The following is a 14,954-nucleotide window of genomic DNA, read 5'->3' on the forward strand; positions in this document are numbered from 1 at the left end:
TCAACTCCACAACCATGCCTACACGTCCAGTCAATCAACTTTCCTTTAATCCAGAGCACCTTGATCTGACTTAGCAACAAGAGACTGCTCTTCCAGGCCCTGAACTGAACCTTCCCTTGAGTCAGAAGTTCAGAGAGAATAAACACAGGCAGAGTAGCTCTCTCATCAATTTCTAGAGCAGTTTCTTCAGATCAAGAATCTATCTTCACCTAAGGCATGAAATACTCCACCACAGCAATGTCATGAAAGAAGCAGGCTGCCTCACACCCGACACAAGCTCAAAGCAAGATGTCATCCCAATAGGGGACACAGTACCAATGGATTTCCTGAAGTCAGAAAGTCTGACAGAAATTTATGACACAGAATTTAGAAAAAGAATGATTGAATATTTTCAATAGGTGAAAGACAAACTTGAAGAATTACAGGACACTGCAAGCAAAAACCAGGAGTAAATAAAAAAAAAAAAACAATTCAAAGCAATGCAGATAAAACAAATGAGGCATTAGTGGCATTGGAAAAACAAGAAACCACAATCTGAAATATGAGATCCAATGTTTCTGATGCTGTCTACATGACTGAGGGACACATAAATAGAGTTGAAGAGGTGGAACACAGAACCAGTGAAATAGAAGATAGCCTTGTCACCACTGATCAGCTAGAGCAAAAAGAAGAATAAAAAAGGAAGGAAAAAGAAGAAAACCTAAGAATAATGTGGGACATCATCAAGAGAAATAACATGCACATCCTCACAATCCCAGAACAAGAAGAAGCAAGAAAAGGCACCAAAAAAGTTGTGGAAGAATTACTAGAGGAAAACTTCCCAGGCATAATGAAGAAAGAGAGAATATATATTTAAGAAGCTGAGCAAACACCATATAGAATAGACCTCAAAAGAAAAACACCAAGGCATATCATAGTCAAATTTGCCAGAACCAAAGATAAGGAGAGAATTCTGAAAACAGTGAAGGAAAAACAAAAGATAAATGCCAATTTCTCAGCAGAAACCATGTGAGCAAGAAGACAGTAGAGTGACATATATTGAACACTCAAAGAATACAACTGTAAACCAAGAATACTGTACTCAGCAAAATTGTCCATCAAATATGAAGGAGAGATCAAGATATTCCCCAAAAAACAGAACCTAAGGGAGTTTGTAAAAATAAGACCAGAGTTTCAGGAAACACTGAGAGATGTCCTTATTACAGAGGTGCCACAGAAAGCAGGATGGACGAAAGTAACTAGCAACACCAAAATGACAGCAATAAAAGCCCGCCTCTCAATAATCACACTGACTGTGAATGGTTTGAATGCACCACTGAAGACAAAAAGAGTAGCACATTGGATAAAAAAAAAGAAATCCATCAATATGCTGTCTACAAGGGACACACCTGAAAAATGAAGATAAAGAAAGACTAAAAATAAAAGGATGGGAAAAAAAATATATCAAACAAATGGCAACCAGAAAAAAAAGCAGAAATAATGATATTAATATCTGATAAAATAAATTTCAATGGAAAAACCATCACAAAAGACAAGAAAGATCACTACATAATGTGTAAAGGCTAAATAGAACAAGAGGACAAAACAATAATAAAAATCGATGCACCAAATGAAAGACCTGCAAAATATATAAAACAAACATTAACAAAACTGAAAAATGGCAGCTATTGCTGCCAGTTTAGGGCCTGTGTCAGGAAAAGGAAGTCTTATTCATATACCGTGCCACCCAAAGGTAATAAAGGAGGTCAGAATTGCTTCCACTGTGGAAAGCTGGGCCACTTCAGTAGATAGTGTCACAGACGAGAGCCACAGATAGGCAAGGGAGTAGAGAGGAAGCTCCCACTCACTTGCTTTAAGTGTGGCTCTGAAGGACACTTAGCCAAGGTGGCTCACATCAGGTTCCTCGTCGCAGACAGGACTGACAGGCCCCAGCTCCCAGCTGGAAACAAAGGAGGATACTTCAACGATTTAGATCCTCCCAGAAGAGCCGTGGATGAGCATTAACATTACTGGTAAGTATATTCATTTTCTCCTGGACACAGAGCCTACTAATTGGTCCTAAAAGCCTTCTGAGGTCTCAGCTCTTCTCACGATCTCTTAGTTGTTGGAATGGATGGAAAACCTCATAAGCAGTTCCTTACTTCACCTCTACCTTGCATGTGAACTTCCGAGTTGTAAAACAGCCCAGTGGTAGGTGGAATTTGCTCTAGGACTTAAGAACCATAAATGACATAGCTGAGCCTCTACATCTTGTGGTTCCTAACCTGTACACTATAATAGACAAAGTGCTAGTCTATAGGCCTTTTATTGTAAGAACCACCTTCCCTCTGTAACTTAATTTGTGCCACTACTAGAACCTCTACTCGGAATATTATTGCTTGTTAATTTTTGACTCATGTACTTTTAACTTGTTAGTTAAATTTGTGTCTTCTAGGTTGCAACACCTCCATGATACATCTTCAAGGATATGAACATGCACGGCTAAGCACAATTGATAACAGTGCATCTAAATTCCAAAATCAATCTCCATAATAGTCTATGTGTTTCCTATTGCCAAAGGGGCCCTTTAGAGTAGTGAGAGAAGATCTCCACCCTGAAACCCACAGGGTCCCTTTTCAGCAGGAAGTAGCTAAGAGAATACGCCATCCCCTTTTCCTTATGAATCAGGGTGAATTCTCTCTCAGGGAGGAGTTATAGGGAATGGCAAAGGACACACTGACAAAGGAGATTAATCAGAGCTGGCTTTGACAAGCACTGTGGCAATTGGACAATTAAAACAGACATTCGGGCGGGGGGGGGAGGGAGGGGGGAGAAGAACGAACTGGGGAGGAGGGTAGAGAAAACAGTGCAACAATGAAGGAATGAGAACCCAAAATCTCTGTAAATGTTCATTAAAACAAATAAAATTTAATAATAATTAAAAAAACCTGGAAAATGAAGTAGACAACATTACTATAGTAGTTGGAGACATCAATATACCCCTCTCAAGAAAAGATAGAACTATCAGAAAAAAACTCAACAAAGATGCTCAAGAATTAAACCACACAATAAACCAACTCAACCCCATAGATACTTATAGGCTAATGCATCCAAAAAACCCTACAGTATACCTTCTTCTCCAATGTGTATGGAACATCCTCAGGAATAGATCACATTTCAGGTCACAAGGCAAGCACCAATAAGTTAAAAAACATAGAAATAATACAAAGCATTTTCTCAGACCACAACGCTAAAAAATCAGAAATTAATAAGAGGATAAAGGAGAAGAAACCTTTTGTGACTTGAGATATTTCACTCAGCATAATGTCCTCCAGGGTCACCCATTTTGCATAATATTTCATGAGTTCATTGTTTTTCAATGCAGCTTAGTATTCCATTGTGTGACTATACCAGAGCTTCTCTATCCATTTGTTTGTTGATGGGCACTTGGGTTGTGTTTCAGGTATTTGCGATTGCCAACAAAGCCACAATAAACATGGGTGTGCATATATCTGTGTGGGTGGCAGTTATGCTTTCTTTTTTTAAAACAATTATTTTATTTTATTAAGTTTAATGAACATTTACAGGGATTTCGGATTTCCATTCATTCATTGTTGCACTTTTCTCCCTGCCCACCCCTTCCCCCAGTTCACTCCTCTCTTTGAAAAGTAAAAAAAAAAAAAATTCTTTCATTGGTATATAATCCCCCCATACTCCCCCCTTCCATCACCCCGAATATACTCCACTATACAACCTTAATTCTGACTCTTGTGATAACCATAATACCCTATCATATATTGCTTTTAAATTGTTCTCTCCCTCATCTGTTTCAATGCAGTATACATAATTTATCCAGTTTTCCTCAATCTTACCCCAAACCTGATGTCAGTCCCATTCTACAAGAGTGGTACCATGCAGTATTTGTCCTTTTGTGACTGAGATATTTCACTCAGCATAATGTCCTCCAGGGTCACCCTTTCTGAATAATATTGCATGAGTTCCTTGCTTTTCAATGCAGCGTAGTATTCCATTGTGTGAATATACCACAGCTTCTCTATCCATTCATTTGTTGACGGGCACTTGGGTTGTTTGCAACTTCTTGCTTGCTACTGTGAACAAAGCCATGATAAACATGAGTGTGCATATGGTTTCTTTAGGGTAAATTCCAGTAGTGGAAATGCTGGGTCAAATGGTATTTTCTATTTAAAACTTTTTGAGAAAGCACCATACAGCCTTCCATAATGGTTGCAAAATTTTACACTCCCACAAACAGTGAATAAGGGTTCCAGTTTCTCCGCAACCTTGCCAGCATTTTTTGTTTGTGGTTCTGTTAAATTTTGCTATTCTTACTGCGGTGAGATGATATCCCATAGTTGTTTTGATTTGCATCTCTCTTGTTGTTGTTTGTTATGTGCCGTTAAGTTGCTTGTGGCTCATAGCAGCCCTATGTACAACAGCCCTAAACCCTGCTCTGTCCTGTGCCAACTGCACTGTCTCTGACACACCCACCCCGATTACCCCAGCTACTGACTCAATCGACCTCATAGAGGGTCTTTCCCTCTTGTGCTGTCCCTCCACCCTCCCAAGCATGATTTCTGTCTTCAAGGAGTGGTCTCTCCTTGCAATATGTCCAAAATATGTCAGATGAAACCTCAGAATCCTTGCCTCCGAAGAGCAACCCAGTTTAATCCTCTCTAAAATGAACATTTTTGTTTTCTTAGCAGTCCATGGTACCCTCAATACTCTTCTCCAGCACCACAGCTCTAAGGTATCAATTCTTCTTCTATCCTCCCTAATCATTGTCCAACTCTTTGACACATAACAATTGATTGCAAAGACCATGGCCTGTATCAAATGCACCTTAGTCTCCAGAGTGACACCATTGCTCTTCAGTACTTTGGAGAGGTCCCTAACAGCAGACTTTACCATCGCAATATGTCTTTTAATTTCCTGGCTGCTGGTCCCAAGAGTGCTGACTGTGGAGCCAAGCAAACTAAATCTGTGAACAATTTCAATCTCTTCACCATCCATACTGATGCAGCCAACTGGCCCAGTGGTGAGAATCTTTGTCTTCTTGATATTGACTCTCAATCCATATTGAAGGCTGCAGTCCTTGACCCTCTGCAGCAATCACTTCAGGTCCTCCTCAGTTTCAGCAAGCAGGGTTGTGTCATCTGCGTAACGTAGATTGTTGATGGATCTTCCACCAATCCTGATGCCACACTTCTCCTCATTGAGCCTAGCCTCCCAGATAATCTGTTTTGAATAGAGTTGGGAACAGAGAAGAAGAAATCAGTATTTGGAAAACATGGACTTGGTGAAAGAAATGAAGCTGGAGATAAAATGATTGAATTTTGCACAATCAATGACTTATTCATTGCAAATATGTTTTAGAAGAAACATAAGTGCAGGTTATACACATGGATTTCATCAGATGGTATGCATAGGAATGAGATTGATTACATCTGTGGAAAGAACCACTGCAAAAGCTCAATATAAGCTGTGAAAACTAGGCCAGGAACTGACTGTGGAACAGACCACCAACTCTCACATGCAAGTTCAAGCTGAAGCTAAGGAAAATTAACCCAAATCCATGGGAACCAAAATATGACCTTAAATCGATTCCATCTGAATTTCAAAACTATCTCAGAAACAGGTTTGAGGCCTTGAACACTGAGTGAAGACCAGATGAATTGTGGGAGAATATCAAGTGTATCATCCAGGAAGAGTGCAAATGGTCATTACAAAGACAGAGGAGGAAGAAAAGACCAAAATGGATGTCAGAAGAAACTCTGAATATTGCACTGGAGAGCAGAGAAGCCAAAGCAGAAGGAAGAATTCAAAATACTAAAGAGTTGAACAGAAGACTCCAAAAGGCAGCGTGGGATGACAAAGCAAAATATTACAATGAAATGTGCAAGGAGTTGGAGTCAGAAAATCAAAAGGGCTGAACTTGTTCAGCATTTCTTAAGCTCAAGTAACTGAAGAACAAATTCAAACCTCAAGTTGCTATAATCAAGGATGCTTTAGGCAGAATATTAAATGATCCAGAAAGTACTAAAAGAAGATGGAAAGAATATACTGAGTCACTGTATCAAAAGGAATTGGCAGACACAGAACAATTCAATGATACAACATATCAGCAAGAGCCTATGGTGATGAAAGAAAAATTTCAAGCTGCTTTGAAGGAAATGGCAAAAAATAAGGCCCCAGGAATTGCTGGTATACCAATTGACATATCTCAACCAACAGGTGCTGTCCTGGATGTGTTCCCCAAGTTGTGCCAAGAAATCTGGAGAACAACCACATGGCCAACTGACTGGAATAGATCTATATTTGTTCCCATTTCAAAGAAGCATGACCCAACAGAGTGTGGAAATTATAGAACAATAACATTAATTTCACATGCAAGCAAGATTCTGCTGAAGATTATCTAAAAACAACTGGACACATCAGCAGAGAACTGCCAGAAGTCCAGGCTAGGTTTAGAAGGGGTCGTGGTACTAAGGATATTTCAGCTAATGTTAGATGGATCTTAGCAGTAAGCAGGGAATATCAGAGGAATGTCTATCTGTGTTTCATTGATTATGCAAAGGCATTTAACTGTATGGATCACAACAAACTGTGGCTGACTCTGAGAAGAATGGGAATCCCAGAACACTTGATCGTGTTAATATGAAAACTGTACTTGGACCAGGAGTCAGTTATCAGAACTGAGAAAGTAACACTGCATGGTTCAAAATTGGGAAGGGTGTACACCAGGGATGTGTCCTATCTTCATACCTTTTCAACTTGTATGCAGAACAGATTATCCGGGAGGCATCTCTCTTAGAGCTAGGGATTTTGAACATTTTTTCATGTGTGTGTTTTCCATCTGAATGTCTTCTTTGGTGAAGTGTCTGTTCTAATCCTGTGCCATTTTTCAATTGGGTTGTTTATCTGTATTTTGTTGTGGTGCTCAAGTATTTTTATGAATTTCTAGATATAAGTCCCTTGTCTGACATGTCATTCCCAAATATTTTTTCCCAATTTGTGGCTTCCCTTTTTACCATGTTGAAGAAGTTTGTGGATGTGCATAGGGATTTAATTCTTAGAAAGTCCCATTCATGTTTTATCCTCTCTTGGTTGTATATTTTCCAGGATGCTTGGAAAACTGTTTATGATGTGGATTAGGACTTCTAGAGTTCTTCCAAGCTTTTTTTTAATGAAGTTTATAGTCCTTGGTTTTAGTCCTAGCTCCTTAGTCCACTTTTAATTGGGTTTTGTCTATGGAGTGAGGTGTGGACCTTGCTTGAGTCTTCTGCAAAACGTTTTCCAATTTTGCCAGCATGGTTTGTTTAAAAGGCTGTCATTAGGGTTGAAGGAAGACAGAAAAGGAAGGGAGATATTATGTACATTATACTGAAACAGATGAGAGAGAGAACTGTATAAAAAGAATATATGAATGGGTATTCTTGTCATTACAGAAATCCAGAGTGAAGGCTGTATAGTGGAGTGGACTTGGGGGGAGGGATTGCATAACAATGAAAGAGCTTTCTTTTACTTTTCAAGGAGAAGAGTGAATTGGGGGAGCGGGTGGGCAGGGAGAAAAGTGCAACAATGAATGACAGGAAACTCTAAGTGTCTGTAAACTTTCATTAAAATTAATTTTAAAAAGGAGAGAAAAACATACATTTGGGAGGGGAACAATACGTTGCTTGAATATGAGTGTGTACTAGAAGAAATAAAAATGAAATTAGGCAAGCTCTGGTGGCCTAGTGGCAAGAAGCTGCACTGCAATCCAAGAGGTGCACAGTTCGAATCCACCAGATGCTCTGCTGGAGAAGGAGGAACAATCTCCTCCTGTGCCAGTCAGATCTGATTTGACGGTACACACAAAAAAAATAATAAAAAAATTTAAAAAAATGAAATTAAAAAGTTTCTTTACAAAATGGCAATGAAAACACCACTTACCAAAACCTCTGGGAAACAGCCAAAGAAGTAATCAGGTCAATTTGTAGCAATAAGCAAATATATCAAAAGGCAGGGAAAATGATCATTGACTCTCTAACTCAATATCTCCAACAAATTAAAAAATAATAGCAAGAAAACCCAACACCCTCTAAAAACTTAAATTATAAAACTTAGAGCAGAAATAAATGAAAGAGAAAAGAGACAAACAATTGAAACCATCAATAAAACTAGGAGTTAGTTGTTTGAAAATGTCAGTAAAATAGACAATCCACTAGCAAAACTAACAAAGGAAAAGACACAAATAACCCGAATAAAAGATGAAATGGGCAACGTCACAATAGAACCAACTAAAATAAAAGGGCTAACAATGGAATATTATAAAAAAACTACACTCAAACAAATATGAAGACCTAGGGGAAATGGACAAACACTTAGAAATGCACAACTTACTTAAACTGACACCAATCAAAATTGAACACTTGAACAAACCTATTATAAAAGAAGAAACCTTCCAGCCAAAAAAAGTCCTGTACCTGATGGCTTTACAAGTGAATTTTATCAAACATTCAGAGAAGATCTGTCACCAATTCGACATAAACTATTTCAGAAAATAGAGATAAATGGAATTCTCCCAGACTCATTCATTGAAGCAAACATATCCTTGATACCAAAGCGAGGTAAAGAAAACTGTAATACAAAACTATAGGCCAATATCTCTCATGAAGTTTGATGCAAAAATCCTAAAATCCTAAATAAAATCTTGGCCAATAGACTCCAACGATACGTCAAAAAAAATTCTCCATGACCCAGTGGGACTCATAACAGGATGGTTCAACATAAGAAAAACAATCAAAGTAATTCATCATTAACAAAGCAAAGAACGTGAACCACATGATCCTATCAAATGATGCAGAATAGGCCTTTGACAAAATCCAACACCCTTTCCTGATTAAAACACTAAATAAAATAGGATTAGAGGTGAATTTCTTCAACCTAGTAAAAAGGATATACACAAACCCAAGAGCCAATATTGTTCTCAATGGAGAGAGATTAAAGGCATTCCCCTTGAGAACAGGAACTAGTCAAGGGTGCCCACTATCATCTCTCCTATTCAATAGTGTATTGGAAATCTTGTTGTTGTTGTTATGTGCCATCGAGTCACTTGCGACTCATAGTGACCCTATGTACAAGAGCCCTAAACGCCATTCTATCCTGTGTCAACCTCACCGTCTCAAACACACTCATTCCCACCACTTCAAGCACAGAATCGATCCATCTCATCGAGGGTCTTCCTCTCCTGCATCGTCCATCTACTCTCCCAAACATGTTGTCTCTCTCCAAGGACCAGTCCCTCCTTGCAACATGCCCAAAGTATGTCAGACGAAGCTTCAGAATCCATGACTCCAAGGAGCATTCCGGCTTCACCCTCTCCAGGACAAAGCTGTTTGTTCTCATAGCAGTCCATGGTATATACAACACTCTTCTCCAGCACCATAGCTCAAAGGCATCAATTATCTTTCTATCACCCTTATTCAATGTCCAGCTCTCTGATGCATAGCACGTAATTGCAAAGACTATAGCCTGGATCAGGTGCACCTTAGTCCCCAGCCTGTCATTACTCTTCAGTACTCTTGAGAGATCCCTCACAGCTGACTTTCCCAATGCAATTTGTCTCTTGATTTCCTGGCTGCTGTTATCAAGACTGTTAACTGTGGAACCAAGTAAACTAAAACTGTTAACTATCTCAATCTCTTTACCATCCATACTGATGCTGTCAATTGGACCACTGGTGAGAATCTTTGCTTTCTTTATACTGAGCTTCAGTGCATATTGAAGGCTGTAGTCCTTGACCTTCTCAGCAAGTGCTTCAGGTCCTCCTCAGTTTCAGCAAGCAGGTTTGTGTCATCTGCATAACGCAGGTTGTTGATGACTCTTCCACCAATCCTGATGCCACATTCCTCCTCGTACAGCCCAGCATCTTGGATGTTCTCTTCTGCATACAGATTGAAAAGGCATGGAGACAAAATACATCCCTGAAAGACCCCCTGCTTGATTTTGAACCATGTGGTGTCTCCTTGCTCTGTTCTGACGACTGCCTCTTGGTCCAAGTATAGGTTTCGCAGTAGCACAATTAAATGTTCTGGGATACCCATTCTTCTCAGAGTTGGCCATAGCTTGTTGTGATCCACACAGTCAAAAGCCTTTGCATACAATGAATACACATTCTTCTGGTGTTCTCTGCTTTCTGCCAAGATCCATCTAACATTATCTATAATATCCCTAGTACCACGATTTCATCTAAATCCAGCCTGCACATCTGGAAGTTCTCTGTTGACATATTGTTCCAAATATTTTGGATAATTTTGAGCAGAATCTTGCTTGCATGTGATATTAATGATATTGTTCGATAATTTCCATACTCTGTTGGAAGTCTTAGTGATAGCAATAAGCCAAGAGAAGGAAATAAGAGGTATCCAAATTGGCAAAGAGGAGGCAAAATTACCTCTCTATGCAGATGATATGATGGTATACTTAGAAAACCCTAAAGACTTAGCAAGAAAACTACTGGACATAGTTGACCAATTCAGAAAAGTGGCAAGATACAAGATCAATATACAAAATTCAATTGGATTTCTCCACATTGAAAAAGAGAAAACTTGAGTTAAGAAAAACAATACCCTTCACAATAGCTAATCACATGTTTAAATACTTGGGAGTACAAAGGATCTATTTAAAGAAAATGACAAAATATTACTACAAGAAGTAAAAAGAGACCTAGAGAAGTGGAAGGATATACTTACTCATGGATAGGAAGACTCAATATTGTGAAAATGACAATCCTAGCAAATGCAATCTACACATTTAATGCAATCCCAATACAAATACCAATTCCATTCTTCAATGAGATGGAAAAGGCAATCTTCAATTTCATTTGGAACAGAAAGGAGCCCCGAATGAAAAAAGCACTCTTTAAAAAGAGAAACAAGGTAGGAAGCATCTCACTCCCTGATTTCAAATCCTACTACACTCCTGTGGTGGTCAAGACAGTGTGGTACTGATACAATGACAAGACACAATGATCAATGGAATAGAATTGAGAACGCAGAAATCAGCCTATCTACCTGTGGCTAACTGATTTTTCACAAGGAGATAAAATCAGTTAAGTGGGAAAACGACAGCCTTTTCAACAAATGGTGCTGGCAAAATTGGAAAACTATCTGCAAAAAACTCAAACAAGACCCACACCTCACTTCATATAAAAAAACTAACTCAAAGTGGATCATGGACCCAAGACTAAAATCAAGGTCTATAAACTTTATTAAGGATACACTTGGAAGAACACTAGAAGTCCTAATCTTCAACATAAACAGTCTCCTGAGCATCCTGAAAAAATCTACAGCCAGGAAAGGATAAAATAGATGAATGGGACCTTCTAAGAATCAAATCCCTGTGCACATCCAAAAACTCCTCCAACAAGGTAAAAAGGGAAGCTACAAACTGAGGAAAAGTATTTGGTAATGACATGTCAGATAAGGAAGAGCCTTATAGCTAGAATTTATAAAATACTCAAGCACCACAACAAGATAAAGGTAAGCAACCCCATTGAAAAATGGACACAGGATATGAACAGATTCTTCACCAAAGAAGACATTCAGATGGCCAACAAACCCATGAAAAAATGTTCAAACTACCTAGCTCTAAGAGCAATGCAAATCAAAACAAGTAGGAGATAGTATCTCACCCGAGTAAGAATAGCAAAACTTAACAGAACAGCAAACAACAAATGCTGGCCAGGTTGCAGAGAAAATGGAACCCTTATTCACTGTTGGTGGGAGTGTAAAATGACCCAGCAATTCCACTACTGGACATATGTTGTTGTTGTTGTTATGTGCCTTCAAGTCACTTGCGACTCATAGCGACCCTATGTCCAATGGCCCTAAATCCTGCTCTATCCTGTGCCAATTGCACTGCCTCTGACACACTCATCCCAATTACCCCAGTCACCGAATCAATCCATCTCATAGAGGCTCTTCCCCTCCTGCGCTGTCCCTCCAACCTCCCAAGCTTGATGTCCCTCTCTGAGGACCAGTCTCTCCTTACAACATGTCCAAAGTATGTCAGACGAAGCCCCAGAATCCTTGCTTCCAAGGAGTAGCCTGGTTTAACCCTTTCCAGGGTGAATCTGTTTGTTTTCTTGGCAGTCCATGGTACATTCAATACTCTTCTCCAGCACCACAGCTCAAAGGCATCAATTCTCTTTCTATCCTCTCTAGTCATTGTCCAACTCTCGGATGCATAACACGTGATTGCAAAGACCATGGGCCATATCAGGCACACCTTAGTCTCCAGAGAGACACCGTTGCTCTGGAGTACTTTAGAGGGGTCCCTAACAGCAGACTTTCCCATCGCAATACATTTTTTTTTTATTTCTTGGCTGCTGGTGCCAAGAAGAAACCATAACTGCCACCCAAGCAGTTAGATGCACACCTATGTTTATCACAGCTTTGTTCACAATAGCAAAGAGTTAGAAACAACTCAAGTGCCCATCAACAAACAAATGGATAGAGAATCTGTCGTATATTCATACAGTGGAACACTAAGCTACATAAGCTACATTGAAAAACAAGGAACTCTTAAAATAGTATACAAAATGCGTGACCCTGGAGGACATTATGCCAAGTGAGATATCTCAGTCACAAAAGGATAAGTACTGCATAGTGCCACTGTTGTAAAACAGGACTGACATTGGGGTTTGGAGGAGACTGAGAAAGATGGGATAAATAATGGACACCACATTGAAATAGTTGGGGAAAAGAACTGTTTAAAAGGGATATATAATTAGGCATTATTGTCACGAAAGGAGTCCAGAATGAAGGCTCCATAGTGGAGTGGACTTGGAGGGAGGGATTGTATAACAATGAAAGAATTTTACTTTTCAAAGAAAAAAGCGAATTGGGGGAAGGGGTGGGTAGGGAGAAAAGTGCAACAATGAATGAATGAGTGGAAATCCAAAGTCTCTGTAAACTTTCATTAAATTAATAAAAAAGATAAAGAACAATATTTAATATCTTATTTGAATTTTAGAGTCCATAAGCAAAGTTTTATGGGGACACAATCACGTTTTCCCCAGTGGCAGCTTTTACATTATAAAGGGCAGAGTGGAGCTCCAAAATACTTACTATCTGGTTCTTTAAAACAAGTTTGCTGATCACTTACTTATTCAGATATTTAAACCATGTATAGTCCATTTACTGTTCATGATTCTTAGTCAGATGGTTTAAAATATCAACTCTATTGGCTTCACTTTCATGTCAAAAATTCCTCCAAGTACTTCTGGAAAGCAAAGACTGAAGTTTTTAATGATTTCCTTTTACTTGGCTCCACAATCAAAACTAATGGTAATAGCAGTCAAGAAATCAAAAGATCTATCACATTAGGAAAATCTACTGTCAAGAACCTCCCAAAAGTGCTGGAGAGCAAAGATGTCCATTTAAAGATGAAGGCATACCTGATCTATGTCATAGTCTTTTTAATGCCTTGGTACACATCTGAAAGTTGGACAATGACTAAGGATGCAGAGGAAGAATTTATGTGTTTGAGTTGTGGTGCTAGGAGAAAGTATTGAATATCCCATGGACTCCAGAAGAACAGGTACGTCTTGGAGAAAGTGCAACTGCAGAAATGTATTGAATATCCCACGAACTCCAAAATAACAGGGAGGTCTTAGAGAAAGTGCAGCTAGGGTGTTCTTCAGAAGCAATGATGCAAAGTGTGGTCTCCTAAACTTTGAACATGTTTTAGGAGAGGCCAGTCCACGGAGAAAGACCTCATGCTTGGAAAGGTAGAGGGTCACACAAGAGAAAATTTCAACAAGATGGCTTGACATGATGACTGCAACAATTAAACTATATTAGAAATGGTGGGGATGGCACAGCTTCAGATCTGCTATTCACAAGAGTTGCTATGCGGTGCAGCAAACTCGATAGCACTTGACAACATGTTCACTTCACATCTCTGACGTCACATTCTGGTGATTCTCACAATATTTCAAACTTTTTCTTAAAGCTATAGGGAGCCTATATATGGTAGCCTAGTGGTAAGAAGCTGTACTGAAATCCTGAAGGTCCGTGGTTCAAAACTAGTTGCTCTGTGATAGAAAGATGACAATCTCCTCCCGTGTGATTACTCCCTTTGAAAACCAGCCGGAGAGTTAGCTATGTGTCATTTCCAACTCAATGGTACACAACAACAACATTGAACACATAGCAGAGTACAGCATAGTGTAAGCCCAGCTTTCTTATGCACTGAGAAACTAAAACAGTTGCCATATGCACGTTATTGCAGTAGTCTGAAACTAATCTGCTGTAGTTCTGAGAAATGCCTGTACTACATTTTGTTCATGGAATTTTTGAGTTGGGCAGAATTTTACACATATTTTAACTTTCTGGTTTATGGATGAGGAAACTAGAGATTATGATTCTTAAAGTCTACAGAGCAAGCTTATGAAATGATTCAGAAATATCCTTATGAAAGGATTCAGAAATAAGAAAGATTCTCGGTCTTCTAATTCCCAGGAAGGTCACAGAAAGTCACAGCGAACACAGAAACACTTGCATTTACTTCAAGGCTGAGAAATGGCATGTCATGCTGAATAAATTCTCCTATCACACATAATGATTTTTTTAAAAAAATCATATGCCTATCTCGCTCTATTATTAAAGGGTGTGTTTTACATGTCTTTTAGCAGTGACAAAGACAATAAATTACTTTTATTTGTTAAATGATTGTTCATATCATTTCTCAATATGTATTGAGAACTAATGACAGAAGAAAGCAGACAAGTCCTGATGTCAAAAAGTAGAGAATCAAAAAGGACAGGTAAATATGAAACAAATTAGGAATAAAACTGTAATTTAATTCTTTGAGAGAGACAAGGAAAAGAAACTGACAAAAACATATGGGGATCTGGTGTGAAAAATAATGTATACAGAATTTGTAAGTAAACCAGAATAAAAGAAAAC

The 14,954-nt window shown here is 38.8% G+C and overlaps 1 protein-coding gene across 1 annotated transcript in view; it reads right to left on the minus strand.

Annotated features, from left to right (window-relative positions):
- The window catches only part of EFHC1 (EF-hand domain (C-terminal) containing 1), a 78,161-nt gene that overhangs the window by 44,230 nt on the left and 18,977 nt on the right, over positions 1-14,954 (minus strand). The window lies entirely within an intron of this gene.

Source organism: Elephantulus edwardii, unplaced genomic scaffold (assembly GCF_000299155.1).
Source record: "Elephantulus edwardii isolate Elephantulus edwardi_28Jun2011 unplaced genomic scaffold, EleEdw1.0 scaffold00455, whole genome shotgun sequence".
Taxonomy (NCBI): Eukaryota; Metazoa; Chordata; class Mammalia; order Macroscelidea; family Macroscelididae; genus Elephantulus; species Elephantulus edwardii.